The sequence below is a fragment of the Anser anser genome (genome assembly GCF_964211835.1).
Source record: "Anser anser genome assembly, contig: SUPER_W_unloc_3, whole genome shotgun sequence".
Taxonomy (NCBI): Eukaryota; Metazoa; Chordata; class Aves; order Anseriformes; family Anatidae; genus Anser; species Anser anser.
This window is the reverse complement of record NW_028154229.1, coordinates 854,744-879,869: the sequence shown is the minus strand read 5'-3', so window position 1 is coordinate 879,869 and position 25,126 is coordinate 854,744. Positions and strand designations below refer to the sequence as shown.

The 25,126-nt window shown below is 44.4% G+C and overlaps 1 protein-coding gene across 1 annotated transcript in view; it reads right to left on the bottom strand.

Moving 5' to 3' along the window:
- Positions 1-5,215: 5,215 nt before the first annotated feature.
- LOC310888897 (katanin p60 ATPase-containing subunit A-like 2) overlaps positions 5,216-25,126 on the bottom strand; it is a 175,572-nt gene continuing 155,661 nt past the window's right edge. The window contains exon 10 of the mRNA XM_083852538.1: positions 5,216-14,592. The gene's annotated coding sequence lies outside the window, so the exon portion shown is untranslated. The remainder of the gene's footprint in view (positions 14,593-25,126) is intronic.

The window sequence follows — 25,126 nt, the reverse complement described above, 5'->3', positions numbered from 1 at the left end:
CTCATGTTATTTTTCTCAGGACAACCTGATCTTAGCGCGGGAGAAGTCCGGTCGAGGCCCTCTCACTCGGCGGTCAATACCCATAGGGGTTGCCTCCCTCGGTAGACCATACACACCGCAGTGGAGGGTCCTACCCCGGTCTTGCCTTCTCCCTTTCCTCCCTTCAGCCTTGTCCCCTTTATCCAGTGCCCTTCATTCATGCAGAACCTCATTGCTGGGATATCAGTTCCTCTTTAGTCTCAGTTTCAGTTCCCCAGGAGTGGACTCAACCCTCCAGGCTTCGGTAGCTATTGGTCCTTTTATTCTGGATGCGTGGGTCCAACCCCTTTCTGCTGTTCTCACAGCTGTTTCAGTAGTAAGTAAAACAAGGTACGGTCCCTCCCATCGGGGGTTCAATGATTCTTCTCTCCAGGTTTTTATTAAGACCTTGTCTCCTGGTTGTATCTTATGAATAGCAAATCCTAAAGGTGGTGTTTGAGTCATCATCCCAATTTCTCTTATCTCCTGTAATCTCCTTCCAATGGCAATTATGTATTTCTGGATACTATGATCCTCAACTACATTGTTCCCTAGGGGCATCCCTTGAGAATAAGGCATACCATATAACATTTCATATGATGATAATCCAGTCTCACTGTGTGGTTTAGTTCTTATGTTTAAAAGTGCCAATGGTAAGCATTTCGTCCAGGGCAGCTGTGTCTCGATCATTAACTTAGTCAATTGTTGTTTTATTGTTTGATTCATCCTTTCTACTTTCCCTGAGCTCTGTGGGTGCCACGGAGTGTGGTATTCCCACTGAATACCTAATGATTGACACAACAATTTTATTATTTTAGAAGTAAAGTGTGTGCCCTGATCAGAATCAATGTACTGGATTATCCCATACCTTGGTATTAAATGTTCCAATAAAATTTTTACCACCGTCTGTGCCGTAGCTCGTGCTACAGGATAAGCTTCTACCCATTGTGTTAAATGATCTACAATTACCAATAGATATTTCATTCTCCCTACCTTGGGCAATTCAGTGGAATCAACTTGTACTTTCTCGAAAGGCCTATAAGCTGTTTTTCTCCCTCCCGTAGCTGCTTGTCGAAACACTTTATTTATTTTCTGACAAGTTAAACAACCTTGTGTAATTTGTTTCGCTATTTCAAAAATCCCAATGCAACCAAATTGTTTAAGGAAATGATCGCTTAATGCCTTCATACCCCAATGTGTTTGTGCATGTAAACGTTCCAGTATTTGCCTCGCATAGGCTTTTGGCAATATCTCTCGCCCGTCAGGCAGTGTCCATTCTCCTTGTTCTAACTTAGCCCCTATTTTCTCCAATCTTGCTTGTTCCTCAGGGGTAAATTTCTTTTCTCCTCTTTCTCGCCTTTCTTCCTCTCGTATCACATTGATTTTAACAACCTGAGTCCTCAGGGCTGCTTCCTGGGCCTCCTTATCTGCTAGATTATTTCCTCTGATTCGATAATCCAATCCCTTTTGGTGTCCTCTTACATGTACCACTGCTATCTCCTTTGGTTCTCTTAATGCCCTTAAAATTTTTATCATTAACTCTTGATGTATAAGATTCCTCCCTTGAGTATTAATTAGACCTCTTTCTTCCCAAATTTTTCCAAAAGTATGGACCACGCCATATGCATATTTAGAGTCTGTATATATCGTCCCACTTTTCCCTTTTAATAGTTCCAGGGCCCTACATAGGGCATACAGCTCACAAGCCTGAGCTGACCATGATGGGCTCAAAGGTCCGGATTCCACAGGTTCTAAGTTCTTATTGATTATTGCATATCCTGATTTCCTCCTCCCTTCCACTACTCGGGAGGAGCCATCTACAAACAGTGCCTCTCCTTTCTCCAACTCAGCATCCTTTAAATCCGGCCTCACTGTTGTCTGGGTCTCAATTACCTCTAAACAGTTATGTTGTACTCCCTCCTGTGGTTCTCCGAACAAAAATTGTGCTGGGCTCTGAGCAGAGGTTACCCTCAGTTCTAAGTCAGGTGAGTCAATTAGTATTGCTTCATACTTTAGGATCCGACTATCCGTTAACCATTTTTCTGCTTTTTGCTGTAAGACACTTCTAACATTGTGTGGAGTATACACCTTTAAAGGAGCACTAAAGGTAATCTTCCTAACTTCTTCTATTAATAATGCTGTAGCGACCAGAGCTTGAAGACAAGCAGGCCACCCTCTACTTACTGGATCAAGCAACCTAGAGCAATACCCTATGGGTTTCTTAATCCCTGCCCAATCTTGAGTGAGAACTCCATATGCTGTTTGGTTCGATGTATTTACAAAGAGATAGAAAGGTTTTTCCAGATCGGGGAGGCTCAATACAAGTGCCTGTATTAAAGCCCTTTTTATTTCCTCAAATTTCTGATCATCCTCTGTGAACCACTTAAGCTGGTTATTAGTTAATTTCTCATATAAGAATTTGACCTTTTCACTGTAGCCTTCAAGCCACGGTCTACAATATCCTAATAATCCCAATACTTGCCGAATTTCCTTTTTAGTTTGTGGGGGTCTTAAAGATAGAATCCCTGATACCCTGTCAGGATCTAACTTCTTTTTCCCCTTACTCAGCCAGTGCCCCAAGTATTTTACTTCCTGTTCCACAGACTGTAATTTCGATCGAGACACCTTTAATCTCCTTTCCCCTAAAAAGTTTAGCAATTTAATAGTAGCTTCTCGGGTTCCTTCTTCAGTTTCTCCCGCTATTAATAGATCGTCCACATATTGCAATAATTTGACCTCCCTAGGTAACGTGAAATCTTGTAAATTTTTTCTAAAGTTTGTCCAAATAGATTTGGTGACTCTGTAAACCCCTGTGGTAGCACAGTCCATCTTAATTGTTGTTTTCGTCCCGTTTCGGGGTCCTCCCACTCGAAGGCAAATTAATCTCTGGATCTCTCATCCAGAGGGCAGGCCCAAAATGCATCTTTCAGATCTATTACACTATACCACGTATGTTTGGGAGATATGCGACTCAATAAAGTATAAGGATTTGCCACCACAGGGAATTTAGTGAGTGTTCGCTGATTTACAGCTCTCAGGTCTTGCACCATCCTGTATGACCCATCCGATTTTTTTACGGGGAGGATGGGTGTATTATGAGGCGACATGCACGGTTCTAAAGTTCCTTTTTCCAGAAGTCTGTCAACTACAGGTTTTAATCCTTTTCTACTTGTAGAAGAGGCAGGGTTATTATAATTGGTTTCCCGAATCCGAAGTCCTCCCAGGTGCACCTGCTTATCAGTCTCTGTTAGTCTCTCAGGGGCCTCTCGGACAGGGAGGCTCATATTCTTCCTCCTTATCTAGTGGTCTCTTGGCCGGATGTCAGAAGTTACTGCACGTCCGTGCAGAGTCAGCAGTTTTTCTCTGAAGAAATCCCTTTGTTCTCTTCTCACCTAAACCCAGGCCTCAATGTTAACCCTTCAAACCCCTTAGTGGCACGAATTGCTGGACCATTCCTTACAAAGGGAATAAGTTGTAAGGTTACCAGGACAGTCTTTGTTTCTAAGGGCGTATGTTTCTATGGGCGTTCCCCATAGCACGCAACTGCTTACCTTCGGCCAGCGAGGGGCAGTTGTGTGCGCGGGTCAGCTTCTCTCAGCTTGAGCTTCCTTCCAGCTCCGTTGCGCCTATTTCCAGCGACTTTCTATACGAGCTTCTTTGAGCTGTTTGCTGAGTTTGGCTGAACCTATCTTCATTAGGCGATCAATGTCCCTGTTCCTGTCCTGGTCCCTGTTCTGTTAGCCTGTCCCTGTTCCTGTTGTTCATGTCCCTGTTTGTTTTTTTCATGTCCCTGTTTGTTTTCTTCAGGTCCCTGTTCGTTTTCTTCAGGTCCCTGTTCGGGTGCCATTTGTGGCGTAACGACCACACGGACACCAGTGTTCTTTTAGGATCAGTAACTGCTACTGACTTGCGGAAAACGGACTCCACAATCAGTAAGACTGTAAAGTAGGTATGTTTATTCAGCGCTGGGCAGCACGGGGGGTAGTCCCGCCAAAGTCGTGCGCGCCTGACAAGGCAATTTGCCTTGGTTATATGCAGTAAAGAGTTACATATGCATGAAGTTTCACAACACGCCTATACATATTCATAACCTGTCCCCGCTTCCTATTAAAATTAGTTCCAAGGAGTCATTTCCATAAACTCCTCCCATCTGCGCTTGCGCAGTGTATTCTGGTGGTGGTCGTCAGGGGTCATGGGGATGAAGATTGATGACTCTTCCTTGTCACCGCAAGTTGACCTCTTGTCTTTGCACAAACTCAGTTGCTCCTTGGCTCTTGTCCATCCGCAGGACCAGTTTCTGCCAGTTTCTTAAGACAGGCTCACTCTCTTATTAGGAGACTGACCTTGGTAAGGGGCCCAAGGCTTCTTGCTTTAGTTAATTTGCACAATGCACCATAGTACCATGTCCCTGTTTGTTTTCTTCAGGTCCCTGTTCATTTTCTTCGACCCCCATGGCCACACTCCCACATCTCCCCCTTCTTTATTAACATCAACCATCTTCTTGACACTAATTATTACTCCATATATCACAAAACTAATGTTTATTTTAGATCCATTTATGACCTCTGAATATTTCACCATCTCTAATGTGAATTATCTTTACAACTTCCTTGTGATATAGGAACTTTATGCTATTAGTATTTTGCAGATTGGGAATCAAAGCATAGAGGGGACAAATCCTAGAGACAGAATTTAATCTGACATCAAAAAAATGAATGTTTCTCTTAAGGTAATAAACCTCCCCAGCTGCCTTGAGTTTGTGTTATAAATGACTGAGTCCCAAATAGGATTACAATCAAAGTTTACAATTTATTAAATGAATAGAGGCAAGCAAACAGCGCCGGGTGCGCCGGGAGTCTCTGCTCCACCGGGACGCACACCTGTTACGTAAGGCGGCTGGTTTTTATGCTCCTAGGCTAATACATATTCATTACTACTTCTAGAAGAGGCAGGGTTATTATAATTGGTTTCCCGAATCCGAAGTCCTCCCAGGTGCGCTTGCTTATCAGTCTCTGTTAGTTTCTCGGGGGCCGCTCGGACAGGGAGGCTCATATTCTTCCTCCTTATCTAGTGGTCTCTTGGCCGGCTGTCAGAAGTTACTGCACATTCGTGCAAAGTCAGCAGTTTTTCTCCGAAGAAATCCCTTTGTTCTCTTCTCACCTAAACCCAGGCCTCAATGTTAACCCTTCAAAACCCCTTAGTGGCACGAATTGCTGGACCATTTCTTACAATTCCTCCCTTTTTTTTTTTTAATCATCAATTCGTGTCTCTCCTTCAACCTTTGTCAGTAACAATTGGATTTCATCAGTCAGTTCTCGGGGTGTCCACTTCTTAAGCATCATTATCAACACGTCACCTTTTCTCTCCACTGAAGTCATCACAAATTGGGTGCTATTTATTACTCGCCGTATCAACAACGTAAAGCAAGGTATCATACAAGGTATAAACAATAATGTCACTATACCACATAAAAATAAAAACAGCATCCTTTTAACCCATGGTTCACCAGGCAACCATGAAAAGAAATCCCAATCCATACCCTTCCAAGTTTGTACTGGGACGTGGGCTAGCTTTCTAATTTCCTTTGTTATCTGCTTGACCACTTTTCCATTATCATCAATCTGTAGACAACAATTAGAATCGTTCAGTTTTCCACATACTCCCCCTTCTTCTGCTAGTAAATAGTCTAAGACCATTCTATGTTGGAATATAGCATTTCTCATTTGAGTGGATTGGTCAGCCAGAAGATCCAAGGCTGTCGCTGTTTGATTTGTTACAACTTCGAGGATAGCTTGCAACCTAATTATTCGGTTCAAATTATAAATAGGTTCTCGGGCTCCTGATATCAACTCATTTGGGTTCCAGGTGGCTGGCCCATAATGCTGTATGATTCTTTCAGGAGGCCATTCATCCTTTCCCCATTTTTGGGCACTATCCCCGGATAAGGAAGTATCAATAGATCGTTTTACTCTGTTCAGGTCATCATATAATCTTATTCCTAAATGATTTCCTTGTGTTTGTGACAATAAAAAGAACAAGGGTCTTATGTACCCCCCATAGCATATTCCCGACCAGTTTCCAGGTAGCCTCTTGTAAGCATGTTTGCCACACACCCAATAATGTCCCTTTAGGGCCCACGTCCCGTTTGGAAAATGACCATCCCATCCATCTTTACCCTTTGGGGCATGATAATACAGAGTGTCCTTGTTACCGAGTGGTCCTGTTACAATGTCTGCCCCGTTTGTACTCGTATATGCACGCTTCCAAGCTCCCACGTTGGGTTTCCACTTACAGTCACAATTCAGTTCTCTTTGGCGACCTGTCATATTATAAGCCTTTTTCGCCGTCCAATCTTGAGAGTGTGGGAAGCGCCTTCAATCATGGGGTTGGGCCCGCTTTCAGAGCTTGTGTTACCATTCAGCCCTTCAGGGTGATCCAGCTCCTGGAAAAACTAATCACAATTTTATTATGGGTTTAAAAGGTTCTCATGTTATTTTTCTCAGGACAACCTGATCTTGGTGTGGGAGAAGTCCGGTCGAGGCACTCTCACTCGGCGGTCAATACCCATAGGGGTTGCCTCCCTCGGTAGACCATACACGCCGCAGTGGAGGGTCCTACCCCGGTCTTGCCTTCTCCCTTTCCTCCCTTCAGCCTTGTCCTCATTATCCAGTGCCCTTCATTCATGCAGAACCTCATTGCTGGGATATCAGTTCCTCTTTAGTCTCAGTTTCAGTTCCCCAGGAGTGGACTCAACCCTCCAGGCTTCGGTAGTTATTGGTCCTTTTATTCTGGATGCGTGGGTCCAACCCCTTTCTGCTGTTCTCACAGCTGTTTCAGTAGTAAGTAAAACAAGGTACAGTCCCTCCCATCGGGGGTTCAATGATTCTTCTCTCCAGGTTTTTATTAAGACCTTGTCTCCTGGTTGTATTTTATGAATAGCAAATCCTAAAGGTGGTGTCTGAGTCATCATCCCAATTTCTCTTATCTCCTGTAATCTCCTTCCAATGGTAATTATGTATTTCTGGATACTATGATCCTCAACTACATTGTTCCCTAGGGGCATCCCTTGAGAATAAGGCATACCATATAACATTTCATATGATGATAATCCAGTCTCACTGTGTGGTTTAGTTCTTATGTTTAAAAGTGCCAATGGTAAGCATTTCGTCCAGGGCAGCTGTGTCTCGATCATTAACTTAGCCAATTGTTGTTTTATTGTTTGATTCATCCTTTCTACTTTCCCTGAGCTTTGTGGGTGCCACGGAGTGTGGTATTCCCACTGAATACCTTTCAAGGGGTACATCCTTCAAATCTTTGTGGCTGGCGTATGTTCGATTATTTCCACACAATTGTGTTCCAATGGTCCTTCTTCTGGAACGGTTCCTAGAAATACTGCTGGATATAACAGGTTAGTCGTTTTCAAGGTTATGTCATCTTGTTCAGTTAGGATTGCCTGATATTTCATCATCCGGCTGGGTGATAACCAGTGCCCCCCCCCCCCTTTGTTCCAAAACGGTTGTTACCATATGTGGTCCAAAAACTTCAATACGTTTTCCCATTTGAAGGCAAATAATTTTCTACTATCTTTATCAAGAGGTATGCAAAAGAAGGCATCCTTTAAATCTATCACGGTAAACCATTTATATTTCTCTTTCACAGATGTTAACAATGTGTAAGGATTAGCTACTACCGGGTGAATATCCTTTGTTATTTCATTTATTGCTCTAAGATCTTGTACAGATCTATACTCGCCATTCGGCTTCTTTACTGGAAAAATTGGAGTATTGTATTCCGATTTACATTCTTCCAGAATCTGATATTTGAGAAATTTGTCAATAATTTTCACTATTCCCGTGCCTAGCTTCTATCTTAAGTGGATATTGTTTGATTCAAACAGGTTTGGCTCCTTCCTTTAATTCCACCTTTACCAGTTGTGCCAGTTTCGACTTCCCTGGTACATCTGTTTCCCGTACTGTTGCTATAACTGCATTTTCTACTTCTCTTGGAATATTAACAAAGGGTTTATCTTTGATCATTAGGATTTGGCCTACTTTGGACTCAGGTACCTTCATTATTAATTCTCCATCCTCAAAGGTTATTGTTGCATCTAATTTGGCTAATAGATCCTGTCCCAAGAGTGGCATCGGGCATTCTGGTACATACTAAAATTTATGGGTTAGTTCCTCACCCCCAAAACGCAAATCAAGGGGTCGTAAGAATGACCATTCTTCCTCTTTCCCTGTGGCTCCAATTATTGTAGTTGTCTTAGTTCCTAATCGTCCTTTTAAACTATTTAACACTGAATATGTTGCTCCTATTACATTTACAGCCTAATTAACACAGAGAAAGAAGCTCCCATAACCAACAAAAAATTCAAGCCTGTCTTCGTTTCCTAGCTTTATTTCAACTAGTGGACCTGCTAGGGTAGATGCCCCAGGTCCCCATCATTCCTGACTGTTGTTTGTCCTGCAGCCTAAGACAATTTCTTTCTGATATCAGGGGCTGATTGCCCTGGAAAGAGGTTAGCCAGTTGCCTCTCTCTCTTTTTTTTTTTTTTTTTTTTTTTTTTTTTTAAAGCCAGGTCCATTTTTTTTTTTTTCATTGCATTTCAAAGTTGGTCCAGAAATTCAAAAATTCCATAAATTCCATAGGGGTTTCTTTTGGACCTTGTTGGAACAGATTCTCAATTCCCAATAGCCAATTTAACCAGATTTTAGTATTTACATAATTTCCGGGGTGATTAGGGTCTCAGTGAGGGGGTCGGTCAGGGGAATGCAATGGTTGAAAGTTCCCTGAGCGGTCCCATTGGCAACCTGAGCTCACACACGAACTCAGGTTGTTTCAAAAGTTAGCTGCTTTTCTGTTTCCACGACAACTCTCTCGGACCCATCACGGTCCCCCTGCCCCAGAGGGCTCACACCGCGATTTAGAGATCTCAGCCTCGGGTTGAGGCGGAACTATTAACATTCCTACATCCTCTTCCCCTGCTCATTCAACTTCAAACAGCTCTGTTAAATACTACATGCCACACAACCTTTAACACCTTCAACAACCCATTTAACACTTCCTTTATCTTTCTCCAGCCCGTACTTTTCTAATGCCAACACCAAAGGCTCAGTCAGGGGCCAACTTAATTCCAAACCTTTTCCCTCCAACATGCTGAAACAACATATCACTATACAACATTTCATCCTATTTTCCTTCTCTCCTCAAAAACATTAATTCCAAGACACTGTTATAGTCGATTGATCCATAAAGTGGCCATTTAGTTTATATAGTGGCCACCATTGATTGCAATACTTAGTGAAAGTCCTCTTGCTTTCTGTGCCCCCATTTCTAACAATATCCTTCCAATGTGCCAATATGCACCCAAGGAGGCTTTTTCTTTTTTAGGACGTCTTTTTTTTTTTTTTTTTTTGGATTTTCCCCTTTTCCTTGATTTCCCATTCCCTTTTATTTATTTATATTAGTTACTGTCCCTTGTTTCAATTTCCACGCAAACCTTTTTATTGCAGGTTTTTACTATCTTTTCCTAATCTTCTTCCCAAATGTCCCAATTCTCTGGGATTAAACTCTTCTTTCCACATACAAACTTTACTATTTCAGATTATTAATGAGCCCCATTCCAATCATAAATCCGCAGGACTTCGGAAAAACACCTGAAGCACTCAGCCTTCTGTCTTCTAGACAAACAATAACACCTTTTCCACAAAATTTACATTTCAATAAGACCGAATTTCAAGCCAAATGCTAATTTTTCTCATGCACTTTGTTAGTAAGCCTACACAAAACAAGGAATCACTCCTGTGTATCCGTCAAGATGGGGGTTTAAAAAGGTATTGATGCCTAAATAAATTCTCTCTCCCCCTTCTTACCAAATTCCCAGGGCTCAGGCCCGAACCACCAAAGAAGTGACTCTCCGTTCTACCACTTTGATAATCAGTCAGCCCCGCTCCCCCGATACTTGGGAAACTGACCGAACACCACCGCGAATATACCCAAACTTCTAAACTGTTACTTAGATAATGCTCCCACCTTCCTCCTTGACACAGTCAAAACATTTAAGAACAAAACAGGATTACAAGATGCACCACCGGGGGTGGATTGTTAGGATATAGAGGTGGTAGGTTATCCAATGACTCCCATTCATCATCTTTTTCTTTTTCCTTTTTTTTTTTTTATTTTTTATTTTTTTGTTCTCTTCTTCGTCAAACTTCTCGTCTGCTTTTAGTGTAAATATTGAGGCTGGAAAAGGACGTGAGATCCTGATCCATAATCCTGCATAATCACTTTCCTCCTGGCTAAAAGGTTCCTTTGAATTAACATGTATATTTAAGGCCTGGCAAACCCAGTCTTCAAAGGATCCGAAAACGGGCCAAAAGACATGTGGTCTTAAAGGCTCCTTTGGCCATTCTGTCATACAATACTGAACCATTTTTAATTTACTTTTTCCCTTTTCTGGGGCCCCTATCGTTCCAATTTCTAATCATTATCCCTAATGGACTTTCTGGTGGTATGTCTGGTAATTTGCTCCCTTTTCTCTGGTCCCGGGTCTTCAATTTTGTCTGACCCATCTAGGAATTTTACTGTGGCAATTCCTACAGCCCTTGGTTGCCTTAGTGAGAGTGTCTTGCATGGGGTTTAGGACCTATCACCCACCCACGAATCCTATAGGAATCGCTTCGGTCCTTCACCGGCCAAGTCCCTCACGGGAGATTGGAACCGCGGTTAGAAGACCTCCACAATCGCTTCGGAACTACGTTCCGTCTCAGTCACACTCTCACACACACAGGCAACCGAAACCCACCCAACCGAACGGTATACGCCTTCAATACTTACGACTCCGTCGTCTTCGTTCGGATCTTCGCGCGCAGAATTACGGGCAAAATATAGTGCTGCAGCCGGCAAAGGGAGCTCATAAAAAAATCTAAATCTTTGCTTGCCCTTATTCAGGTTCAAGATGGCATTAGCCCTGACCTGACTCGAACAGGAGCCACCAAATGGTGGGGGCGCCCCTCCTAGATCAAGTCAGAATTCAGGAACCAAGACCATCCCGGACGAGCCCCCAATTGTTATAAATGACTGAGTCCCAAATAGGATTACAATCAAAGTTTACAATTTATTAAATGAATAGAGGCAAGCAAACAGCGCCGGGTGCGCCGGGAGTCTCTGCTCCACCGGGACGCACACCTGTTACGTAAGGCGGCTGGTTTTTATGCTCCTAGGCTAATACATATTCATTACTACTTCTAGAAGAGGCAGGGTTATTATAATTGGTTTCCCGAATCCGAAGTCCTCCCAGGTGCGCCTGCTTATCAGTCTCTGTTAGTTTCTCGGGGGCCGCTCGGACAGGGAGGCTCATATTCTTCCTCCTTATCTAGTGGTCTCTTGGCCGGCTGTCAGAAGTTACTGCACATTCGTGCAAAGTCAGCAGTTTTTCTCCGAAGAAATCCCTTTGTTCTCTTCTCGCCTAAACCCAGGCCTCAATGTTAACCCTTCAAAACCCCTTAGTGGCACGAATTCCTGGACCATTTCTTACAGTTTGCATGTTTGCCTACATCATCTAATCTTGGCATGGCCAAAGGCCAGGCATCACACTCTAGCCCAACCCTAGCTGAGACATTGTTTGTCTATACCCCTCAAATGGATGCAGTCAGGTAGGCTCCTAATAAAGCACACTGACAGCTCCAACACTTCTAAAATGCTGGTGGACCAATGTGCAGAACTTCTTCCCCCACCACCCAGTGAGCACGGGCTTGGCACACCCGGCCAGGATGTGAGAAGCTTGGGCTGAGGCCACACAAACATCTCCACCTGCGACGAAGCCAGATGGGAAGCTTTGCCCTTCTCTTCTGTGCTGCCCCTACAATTTGCTAGTGAGCCTTCAGTGCTGCTAGTGGGGTGATTTGTAGGGTCAGAGCTGTGTTATAAATGACTGAGTCCCAAATATGATTACAATCAAAGTTTACAATTTATTAAATGAATAGAGGCAAGCAAACAGCGCTGGGTGCGCCGGGAGTCTCTGCTCCACCAGGACGCACACCCGTTACGTAAGGCATCTAATTTTTTATACTCCTAGGCTAATACATATTTATTACTACTTCTAAAAGAGGCAAGGTTATTATAATTGGTTTCCCGAATCCGACGTCCTTCCAGGTGCACCTGCTTATCAGTCTCTGTTACTTTCTCGGGGGCCGCTCGGACAGGGAGACAGGGAGGCTCATATTCTTCCTCCTTATCTAGTGGTCTCTTGGCCGGCTGTCAGAAATTACTGCACATTCGTGCAAAGTCAGCAGTTTTTCTCCGAAGAAATCCCTTTGTTCTCTTCTCGCCTAAACCCAGGCCTCAATGTTAACCCTTCAAAACCCCTTAGTGGCACGAATTGCTGGACCATTTCTTACAATTCCTCCCTTTTTTTTTTTTTTTTTTTCAATCATCAATTCGTGTCTCTCCTTCAACCTTTGTCAGTAACAATTGGATTTCATCAGTCAGTTCTCAGGGTGTCCACTTCTTAAGCATCATTATCGACACGTCACCTTTTCTCTCCACTGAAGTCATCACAAATTGGGTGCTATTTATTACTCGCCGTATCAACAACGTAAAGCAAGGTATCATACAAGGTATAAACAATAATGTCACTATACCACATAAAAATAAAAACAGCATCCTTTTAACCCATGGTTCACCAGGCAACCATGAAAAGAAATCCCAATCCATACCCTTCCAAGTTTGTACTGGGACGTGGGCTAGCTTTCTAATTTCCTTTGTTATCTGCTTGACCACTTTTCCATTATCATCAATCTGTAGACAACAATTAGAATCGTTCAGTTTTCCACATACTCCCCCTTCTTCTGCTAGTAAATAGTCTAAGACCATTCTACGTTGAAAGATAGCATTCCTCATCTGAGTGGATTGATCAGCCAGAAGATCCAAGGTCGTCGCTGTTTGATTGGTTACAACTTCGAGGATAGCTTGCGACCTAATTGTTCGGTTCAAATTATAAATAGGTTCTCGGGCTCCTGACACCAACTCATTCGGGTTCCAGGTAGCTGGCCCATAATGCTGTATGATTCTTTCAGGAGGCCATTCATCCTTTCCCCATTTTTGGGCACTATCCCCGGATAAGGAAGTATCAATAGATCGTTTTACTCTGTTCAGGTCATCATATAATCTTATTCCTAAATGATTTCCTTGTGTTTGTGACAATAAAAAGAACAAGGGTCTTATGTACCCCACATAGCATATTCCCGACCAGTTTCCGGGTAGCCTCTTGTAAGCATGTTTGCCACACACCCAATAATGTCTCTTTAGGGCCCACGTCCCGTTTGGAAAATGACCATCCCATCCATCTTTACCCTTTGGGGCGTGATAATACAGAGTGTCCTTGTTACCGAGTGGTCCTGTTACAATGTCTGCCCTGTTTGTACTCATATATGCACGCTTCCAAGCTCCCACGTTGGGTTTCCACTTACAGTCACAATTCAGTTCTCTTTGGCGACCTGTCATATTATAAGCCTTTTTCGCCGTCCAATCTTGAGAGTGTGGGAAGCGCCTTCAATCATGGGGTTGGGCCCGCTTTCAAAGCTTGTGTTACCATTCAGCCCTTCAGGGTGATCCAGCTCCTGGAAAAACTAATCACAATTTTATTATGGGTTTAAAAGGTTCTCATGTTATTTTTCTCAGGACAACCTGATCTTGGTGTGGGAGAAGTCCGGTCGAGGCCCTCTCACTCGGCGGTCAATACCCATAGGGGTTGCCTCCCTCGGTAGACCATACACGCCGCAGTGGAGGGTCCTACCCCGGTCTTGCCTTCTCCCTTTCCTCCCTTCAGCCTTGTCCTCTTTATCCAGTGCCCTTAATTCATGCAGAACCTCATTGCTGGGATATCAGTTCCTCTTTAGTCTCAGTTTCAGTTCCCCAGGAGTGGACTCAACCCTCCAGGCTTCGGTAGTTATTGGTCCTTTTATTCTGGATGCGTGGGTCCAACCCCTTTCTGCTGTTCTCACAGCTGTTTCAGTAGTAAGTAAAACAAGGTACAGTCCCTCCCATCGGGGGTTCAATGATTCTTCTCTCCAGGTTTTTATTAAGACCTTGTCTCCTGGTTGTATTTTATGAATAGCAAATCCTAAAGGTGGTGTCTGAGTCATCATCCCAATTTCTCTTATCTCCTGTAATCTCCTTCCAATGGTAATTATGTATTTCTGGATACTATGATCCTCAACTACATTGTTCCCTAGGGGCATCCCTTGAGAATAAGGCATACCATATAACATTTCATATGATGATAACCAGTCTCACTGTGTGGTTTAGTTCTTATGTTTAAAAGTGCCAATGGTAAGCATTTCGTCCAGGGCAGCTGTGTCTCGATCATTAACTTAGCCAATTGTTGTTTTATTGTTTGATTCATCCTTTCTACTTTCCCTGAGCTTTGTGGGTGCCACGGAGTGTGGTATTCCCACTGAATACCTTTCAAGGGGTACATCCTTCAAATCTTTGTGGCTGGCGTATGTTCGATTATTTCCACACAATTGTGTTCCAATGGTCCTTCTTCTGGAACGGTTCCTAGAAATACTGCTGGATATAACAGGTTAGTCGTTTTCAAGGTTATGTCATCTTGTTCAGTTAGGATTGCCTGATATTTCATCATCCAGCTGGGTGATAACCAGTGCCCCCCCCCCCCTTTGTTCCAAAACGGTTGTTACCATATGTGGTCCAAAAACTTCAATATGTTTTCCCATTTGAAGGCAAATAATTTTCTACTATCTTTATCAAGAGGTATGCAAAAGAAGGCATCCTTTAAATCTATCACGGTAAACCATTTATATTTCCCTTTCACAGATGTTAACAATGTGTAAGGATTAGCTACTACCGGGTGAATATCCTTTGTTATTTCATTTATTGCTCTAAGATCTTGTACAAATCTATACTCGCCATTCGGCTTCTTTACTGGAAAAATTGGAGTATTGTATTCCGATTTACATTCTTCCAGAATCTGATATTTGAGAAATTTGTCAATAATTTTCACCATTCCTGTGCCTAGCTTCTATCTTAAGTGGATATTGTTTGATTCAAACAGGTTTGGCTCCTTCCTTTAATTCCACCTTTACCAGTTGTGCCAGTTTCGACTTCCCTGGTACATCTGTTTCCCGTACTGTTGCTATAACTGCATTTTCTACTTCTCTTGGAATATTAACAAAGGGTTTATCTTTGATCATTAGGATTTGGCCTACTTTGGACTCAGGTACCTTCATTATTAATTCTCCATCCTCAAAGGTTATTGTTGCATCTAATTTGGCTAATAGATCCCGTCCCAAGAGTGGCATCGGGCATTCTGGTACATACTAAAATTCATGGGTTAGTTCCTTACCCCCAAAACGCAAATCAAGGGGTTGTAAGAATGACCATTCCTCCTCTTTCCCTGTGGCTCCAATTATTGTAGTTGTCTTAGTTCCTAATCGTCCTTTTAAACTATTTAACACTGAATATGTTGCTCCTATTACATTTACAGCCTAATTAACACAGAGAAAGAAGCTCCCATAACCAACAAAAAATTCAAGCCTCTGTCTTCGTTTCCTAGCTTTATTTCAACTAGTGGACCTGCTAGGGTAGATGCCCCAGGTCCCCATCATTCCTGACTGTTGTAAGTTTGTCCTGCAGCCTAAGACAATTTCTTTCTGATATCAGGGGCTGACTGCCCTGGAAAGAGGCTAGCCAGTTGCCTCTCTCTCTCTTTTTTTTTTTTTTTTTTTTTTTTTTTAAGCCAGGTCCATTTTTTTTTTTCATTGCATTTCAAAGTTGGTTCAGAAATTCAAAAATTCCATAAATTCCATAGGGGTTTCTTTTGGACCTTGTTGGAACAGATTCTCAACTCCCAATAGCCAATTTAACCAGATTTTAGTATTTACATAATTTCCGGGGTGATTAGGGTCTCAGTGAGGGGTCGGTCAGGGGAATGCAATCGTTGAAAGTTCCCTGAGCGGTCCCATTGGCAATCTGAGCTCACACAGGAACTCAGGTTGTTTCAAGAGTTAGCTGCTTTTCTGTTTCCATGACAACTCTCTCGGACCCATCACGGTCCCCCTGCCCCAGAGGGTTCACACCCGCGATTTAGAGATCTCAGCCTCGGGTTGAGACGGAACTATTAACATTCCTACATCCTCCTTCCCTGCTCATTCAACTTCAAACAGCTCTGTTAAATACTACATGCCACACAACCTTTAACACCTTCAACAACCCTTTTAACACTTCCTTTATCTTTCTCCAGCCCGTACTTTTCTAATGCCAACACCAAAGGCTCAGTCAGGGGCCAACTTAATTCCAAACCTTTTCCCTCCAACATGCTGAAACAACATATCACTATACAACATTTCATCCTATTTTCCTTCTCTCCTCAAAAACATTAATTGCAAGACACTGTTATAGTCGATTGATCCATAAAGTGGCCATTTAGTTTATATAGTGGCCACCATTGATTGCAATACTTAGTGGAAGTCCTCTTGCTTTCTGTGCCCCCATTTCTAACAATATCCTTCCAATGTGCCAATATGCACCCAAGGAGGCTTTTTTTTTTTTTTTTTTTTAGGACGCCTTTTTTTTTGGATTTTCCCCTTTTCCTTGATTTCCCATTCCCTTTTATTTATTTATATTAGTTACTGTCCCTTGTTTCAATTTCCACGCAAACCTTTTTATTGCAGGTTTTTACTATCTTTTCCTAATCTTCTTCCCAAATGTCCCAATTCTCTGGGATTAAACTCTTCTTTCCACATACAAACTTTACTATTTCAGATTATTAATGAGCCCCATTCCAATCATAAATCCGCAGGACTTCGGAAAAACACCTGAAGCACTCAGCCTTCTGTCTTCTAGACAAACAATAACACCTTTTCCACAAAATTTACATTTCAATAAGACCGAATTTCAAGCCAAATGCTAATTTTTCTCATGCACTTTGTTAGTAAGCCTACACAAAACAAGGAATCACTCCTGTGTATCCGTCAAGATGGGGGTTTAAAAAGGTATTGAGGCCTAAATAAATTCGCTCTCCCCCTTCTTACCGAATTCCCAGGGCTCAGGCCCGAACCACCAAAGAAGTTACTCTCCGTTCTACCACTTTGATAATCAGTCAGCCCCCCTCCCCCGATACTTGGGAAACTGACCGAACACCACCGCGAATATACCCAAACTTCTAAACTGTTACTTAGATAATGCTCCCACCTTCCTCCTTGACACAGTCAAAACATTTAAGAACAAAACAGGATTACAAGATGCACCACCGGGGGTGGATTGTTAGGATATAGAGGTGGTAGGTTATCCAATGACTCCCATTCATCATCTTTTTCTTTTTCCTTTTTTTTTTATTTTTTATTTTTTTGTTCTCTTCTTCGACAAACTTCTCGTCTGCTTTTAGTGTAAATATTGAGGCTGGAAAAGGACGTGAGATCCTGATCCATAATCCTGCATAATCACTTTCCTCCTGGCTAAAAGGTTCCTTTGAATTAACATGTATATTTAAGGCCTGGCAAACCCAGTCTTCAAAGGATCCGAAAACGGGCCAAAAGACATGTGGTCTTAAAGGCTCCTTTGGCCATTCTGTCATACAATACTGAACCATTTTTAATTTACTTTTTCCCTTTTCTGGGGCCCCTATCGTTCCAATTTCTAATCATTATCCCTAATGGACTTTCTGGTGGTATGTCTGGTAATTTGCTCCCTTTTCTCTGGTCCCGGGTCTTCAATTTTGTCTGACCCATCTAGGAATTTTACTGTGGCAATTCCTACAGCCCTTGGTTGCCTTAGTGAGAGTGTCTTGCAGGGGGTTTAGGACCTATCACCCACCCACGAATCCTATAGGAATCGCTTCGGTCCTTCACCGGCCAAGTCCCTCGCGGGAGATTGGAACCGCGGTTAGAAGACCTCCACAATCGCTTCGGAACTACGTTCCGTCTCAGTCACACTCTCACACACACAGGCAACCGAATCCCACCCAACCGAACGGTATACGCCTTAAATACTTACGACTCCGTCGTCTTCGTTCGGATCTTCGCGCGCAGAATTACGGGCAAAATATAGTGCTGCAGCCGGCAAAGGGAGCTCATAAAAAAATCTAAATCTTTGCTTGCCCTTATTCAGGTTCAAGATGGCATTAGCCCTGACCTGACTCGAACAGGAGCCACCAAATGGTGGGGGCGCCCCTCCTAGATCAAGTCAGAATTCAGGAACCAAGACCATCCCGGACGAGCCCCCAATTGTTATAAATGACTGAGTCCCAAATAGGATTACAATCAAAGTTTACAATTTATTAAATGAATAGAGGCAAGCAAACAGCGCTGGGTGCGCCGGGAGTCTCTGCTCCACCAGGACGCACACCCGTTACGTAAGGCATCTAATTTTTTATACTCCTAGGCTAATACATATTTATTACTACTTCTAAAAGAGGCAAGGTTATTATAATTGGTTTCCCGAATCCGACGTCCTTCCAGGTGCACCTGCTTATCAGTCTCTGTTACTTTCTCGGGGGCCGCTCGGACAGGGAGACAGGGAGGCTCATATTCTTCCTCCTTATCTAGTGGTCTCTTGGCCGGCTGTCAGAAGTTACTGCACATTCGTGCAAAGTCAGCAGTTTTTCTCCGAAGAAATCCCTTTGTTCTCTTCTCGCCTAAACCCAGGCCTCAATGTTAACCCTTCAAAACCCCTTAGTGGCACGAATTGCTGGACCATTTCTTACAGCTGGAAACAAGACTGCATGAAGCAGACAGACCCCAAACATGCTAAAGCCATAGAATAAAATACACAAACAGTGCTGCAAACGGACATCACAACTTCAGCTCACTTTTACCTAATCCCAGACAATTTGCCCCAGGATACAGAGGGAGCCTTCAGGAGAAAAGGTAACTGAGTCCAGGTTTCTCGAGCTCAGGTTTATACATTTTCTTTTACTGTTTCTAGAGGTTTTACTGCCTAACTCCTCTAAAAAAGCTTCAGCCATCACATAGGGAAGTAAGAAGGAATGAACAGCAACTAGACAGAAAGATAATGGGGGCTAAACACGCAATTTCTTGTTCTCTGGCAAACAATAACATTATTTTACCACAGCCACACTGCCTGTTACCAACCCCTCACCCAAACACTGAATTTCTCAGAATGGTGAGTGAAGTTCTCTTCACAGCAAGTCTGGGAGGCAGGGATGTGTTATTAACCCTACTGTCGAGGTGGGAAAACTGAGCCTAACAATTGGTCTTGTATCCGTCAGAGAAACCTTTCTCAAGTTGGATTCAGGTGTCACCTTGTATTCATATTGCCACACTAACACATAGACACAGACATGCGCACGCTATTTCCACTTGCATGTGTGAAGCACAGACTTCTGTTCATTATTTCATTCTATTCTAGCCCCTTTTCTGAATAGTGTCCTGGTTCCAGTTAGGACAGAGTTAATTTTCCTCCTAGTAGCTGGTAGGGGGGGAGGGTGAGCGAACGGCTGTGTGGTGTTTAGCTGCTGGTCAGGTTAAACCACAACAGTCCTTTTGGCGCCCAATGTGGGGCCCGAAGGGTTGAGATATCGACACATTTGACCTGAGTGTGTTAAACTAAAATTGGTATAAGTATTGGACCTGCTTAATAGTTGCTAGTCACGATGTTGATTGCCTTAATCTCCAGTCTGCTGTGCCTGTTTTCCAAACTGAGTTTTATAGCACGTTACTTTCTGTATGTGCTCCCTGTTGCACTGTTTATCCTTTCCGGGCCCTGGTTTAAGATTGTTATGGTACTGTGCGGTGTAACAATGGCTTATGAAATGATGAGATTGCTGGTCATGACTCTAACCTGGTATTTGTACTCAGCACTGACATCAACTCTATACTTTGGAAACCATATCTCGGAAACTATTAGCAATTACACCTATTACCTTTTTTCGTTAGGGAGCCAATCTGTGGAGGGGACAGAGGAAGACATGTTTCCCTCCCTGTTCACTCTCCCTTTCTCCTTCACCACCCTCTTATCCCCCGAGCTAGTTACGGTGGTTCTCCGAGATGTTGAATATCCTTGGGATACTCAGACCAGCATGTTCTTGTTGTTATGTGCCTGAATGCGCTTCAGGTTTTGTTGAGGGTTAAACGACTACTTAGGAATCTTATCCGGAGATCTGTCTTGAGGCGGGATAGTTGCGAGTGGCAGGGAGTGTGGGAGGATATGGGCAGGTTTCTAGAGCAGTGGTCACCTCCAGTGTTTTGGACATTCACCCCTGAACAACTGCAAAATCCTAAAAAGCTGGCAGAATGCTTGAAAAAAAGGTGTCATGACTCTGTGTTGTGGTTTAACCCGGCTGGCAGCTAAACACCACACAGCCGTTCACTCACCCTCCCCCCTCCCTCTCTGGGATGGGGGAGAGAAATGGGAAAGTGAAGCCGGTGAGTTGAGATAAAGACAGGTTATTAAGACAGGAATATAATAATAACAATAATAATAATAATAGTGATAATGATAATAGTATTAATAATAATAATGTGTAAGAAAACAAGTGATGCACAATGCAATTGCTCACCACCTGCTGACCGATGCCCAGCCTATCCCCGAGCAGCCGGCCCCCCACCCCGGCCAGCCACCCCTATATATTGTTTAGCATGACGTCAGATGGTATGGAATACCCCTTTGGCCAGTTTGGGTCAGCTGTCCTGGGTCTGTCCCCTCCCAGCTCCTGCTGCACCCCCAGCCTGCTCGCTGGCAGGACAGAGCAAGAAGCCGAAAAGTCCTTGGCCTGGTGTAAACACTGCTCTGCAACAATTAAAACATCAGCATGTTATCAGCGCTCTTCTCATCCTAATCCAAAACATAGCACCCTACCAGCTACTATGAGGGAAAATTAACTCTGTCCTAACTGGAACCAGGACACTCTGGCAGTTCCAAAGTGACACAAATCACTGTAGTGTGCTGGGGTCTGGCTTGTGCCTATCGAGCTCCAATTGATGCTACTATCAACCTAGTTCCAGCTCCCGCAGCTGCTCCAGCCCCTGCAGCTGCTCCCACTCCTGTGGCTGGGTCAGAGAAATGAGCTGTAGCAGTGCAAGTTGCCCCTGTAGACAAGGTGAAAAAATGGTATAGAGACTCAGGTCGTTTAGAACGCAGACAGTCTTCTGCTAGGTCTGGGCATAGAGAAGACGAGGCTGGGCCATCAAAGGTGCAGGAGGATGAGGATGTTGAAAAATCAACAGTAACTACCCAAACCCTATACCAGTGTGAGCTACGAGATGTGCAAAAAGATTTTGGTCGCTGCATAGGTGAGCAGCTTGTCACCTGGCTGCTCCGGTGCTGAGACACCGGAGCCAATTGTGTGGAATTAGAGGGCAGGGAAGCCAGGCGGCTGGGATCCCTTGCTAGGGACGCAGGCATTGACAAAGCAATTGGAGATGGAGCACGATCTCGCAGCCTCTGGAGGCGTCTCCTGTCAGCTGTGCAGGAAAGGTATCCCTTCAAGGAAGAACTTGTATGTCTACCAGGCAAGTGGACCACCATGGAGAAGGGAATTCAGTACCTGAGGGAATTGGCCGTACGGGAAGTAATTTATAAGGACCTAGACGACGCACAAACATCCACAGATCCAGATGAAGTCCAGTGTACACGACCCATGTGGCGGAAGTTTACACGGAGTGCACCATCATCATATGCCAGCTCATTGGCAATACTAACCTGGAAAGAGGATCAGGAACCCACAGTGAATAAAGTGGCTAAAATACTCCGGCAGTACGAAGGAAATCTCTCCTCTTCCCTACAGGCCTGTGTCTCGGCTGTGGAGAAACTCTCTGAAGAGTTCCACCAGCTGAAAGAGAATACTTTGGAGAAACTTTCTGAGGAGGTCCAACAACTTGAAGAGAGATTATTTTCCTCCCCACCTGTACAAACCAGTGTCTCAGCTATTAGGGGTAAACGTTCATCTGTGCAAGGAAGACAATATGGTGGGCACACAGACCGCGCCACCCTGTGGTTTTACCTGCGTGACCATGGAGAGGACATGAGAAAATGGGATGGAAAATCTACTGCGACCCTAGAGGCACGGGTAGGTGAATTGCAAAAGAAAACAATTGGGAAAAAGGGGTTCTCTGAAAAGTTTGCTGCTCCAACTTCCAGCAGGCAGTCCTTTAAACACAGAAACGAAGATTCTGACCAGGACTAGAGGGGCCCTGCCTCCAGCCAGGGGGAGGAAAGGGACAATCGAGTTTATTGGACTGTGTGGATTCGATGGCCTGGCACGTCAGACGCACAGAAGTATAAGGCTTTAGTAGACACCGGTGCACAATGTACTCTAATGCCATCAAGCTATAAAGGGCCAGAGCCCATCTGTATTGGCGTGACGGGGGGATCCCAGCAGTTAACTGTATTGGAGGCTGAAGTGAGTCTAACCGGAAATGAGTGGCAAAAGCACCGCATTGTGACTGGCCCAGATGCTCCGTGCATCCTTGGCATAGACTATCTTAGAGGAGGATATTTCAAGGACCCAAAAGGGTTCCGCTGGGCTTTTGGCATAGCTGCCTTAGAGACAGAGGACATTAAACAGTTGTCTACCTTGCCCGGTCTCTCAGAGGACCCTTCTGTTGTGGGGTTGCTGAGGGTGGAAGAACAGCAGGTGCCGATCGCTACCACAACTGTGCACCGGCGGCAATATCGCACCAACCGAGACTCCCTGATTCCCATCCATAAGCTAATTCGTCAACCGGAGAGCCAAGGAGTGATCAGCAAGACTCATTCACCTTTTAATAGTCCCATATGGCCAGTGCAAAAGTCTAATGGTGAGTGGAGACTAACAGTGGACTATTGTGGCCTGAACGAAGTCACGCCACCACTGAGTGCTGCAGTGCCGGACATGCTAGAACTCCAGTATGAACTGGAATCAAAGGCAGCCAAGTGGTATGCCACAATTGATATCGCTAATGCATTTTTCTCCATCCCTCTAGCAGCAGAGTGCAGGCCACAGTTTGCTTTCACTTGGAGGGGAGTCCAATATACTTGGAATCGGCTGCCCCAGGGGTGGAAACATAGCCCTACCATTTGCCATGGACTGATCCAGTCTGCGCTGGAGCAGGGGGAAGCTCCTGAACACCTGCAGTACATCGATGACATCATTGTGTGGGGTGACACTGCAGAGGAAGTTTTTGAGAAAGGGAAGAAAATACTCCAAATCCTTCTGAAGGACGGTTTTGCCATAAAACAAAATAAAGTTAAAGGACCTGCACGAGAGATCCAGTTTTTAGGAATAAAATGGCAAGATGGACGTCGTCAAATCCCAATGGATGTGATCAACAAAATAACAGCTATGTCTCCACCAACTAGCAAAAAAGAAACACAAACTTTCCTAGGTGTCGTGGGGTTTTGGAGAATGCATATTCCAAATTACAGTCTGATTGTAAACCCGCTCTACCAAGTAACCCATAAGAAGAATGCTTTTGAATGGGGCCCTGAGCAACGACAAGCCTTTGAACAAATTAAGCAGGAAATAGTTCATGCAGTAGCCCTTGGGCCAGTCCGAACAGGACCAGATGTAAAGAATGTGCTCTACACCGCAGCCGGGGAGAATGGTCCCACCTGGAGCCTCTGGCAGAAAGAGCCTGGGGAAACTCGAGGTCGACCCCTGGGGTTTTGGAGTCGGGGATACAGAGGATCTGAGGCCCGCTATACTCCAACTGAAAAGGAGATATTGGCAGCATATGAAGGAGTTCGATCTGCTTCAGAAGTGGTCGGTACTGAAGCGCAGCTCCTCCTGGCACCCCGACTGCCGGTACTAGGCTGGATGTTCAAAGGAAGGATCCCCTCTACACATCATGCAACTGATGCTACATGGAGCAAGTGGGTTGTACTGATTACTCAGAGGGCTCGAATAGGAAACCCCAGTCGCCCAGGAATCTTGGAAGTGATTATGGACTGGCCAGAAGGCAAATACTTTGGGATATCACCAGAGGAGGAGGTGGTCCGTGCTGAAGAAGCCCCACTGTACAACAAGCTACCGGAAAATGAGAAGAAATATGCCTTGTTCACTGATGGGTCCTGTCGTATTGTGGGAAAGCATCGGAGATGGAAAGCTGCTGTATGGAGTCCTACACGACGAGTTGCAGAAGCTGCTGAGGGAGAAGGTGAATCGAGTCAGTTTGCAGAAGTGAAAGCCATTCAGCTGGCTTTAGATATTGCTGAGCGAGAAAAGTGGCCAGTTCTCTATCTCTATACTGATTCATGGATGGTAGCAAATGCCCTGTGGGGGTGGTTACAGCAATGGAAGCAGAACAACTGGCAGCGCAGGGGCAAACCCATCTGGGCTGCTGCACTGTGGCAAGATATTGCTGCCCGGGTAGAGAACCTGGTTGTAAAGGTACGCCATGTAGATGCTCATGTGCCCAAGAATCGGGCTACTGAAGAACATCAGGACAACCAGCAGGTGGATCAGGCTGCTAAGATTGAAGTGGCTCAGGTGGACCTGGACTGGCAACATAAAGGTGAATTATTTATAGCCCGATGGGCCCATGACACCTCAGGCCATCAAGGTAGAGATGCAACATACAGATGGGCTCGTGATCGAGGGGTGGACCTGACCATGGACACTATAGCACAGGTTATTCATGATTGTGAAACATGTGCTGCAATCAAGCAAGCCAAACGGTCAAAGCCTCTTTGGTATAGAGGACGATGGCTGAAATATAAATATGGAGAGGCCTGGCAGACTGATTACATCACACTCCCTCAAACCCGCAGCGGCAAGCGCCACGTACTTACAATGGTGGAAGCAACCACCGGATGGCTGGAAACATATCCTGTGCCCCATGCCACCGCCCGGAACACTCTCCTGGGCCTTGAAAAGCAAGTCCTATGGCGACATGGCACCCCAGAAAGAATTGAGTCAGACAACGGGACTCATTTCCGAAACAACCTTATAGACACTTGGGCCAAAGAACATGGTATTGAGTGGGTGTATCACATCCCCTATCATGCACCAGCCTCTGGAAAAGTTGAGCGATACAATGGACTGTTAAAGACTACACTGAAAGCAATGGGCGCTGGGACATTCAAAAATTGGGATACACATTTGGCAAAGGCCACCTGGTTAGTCAATACCAGGGGATCTGCCAACCGA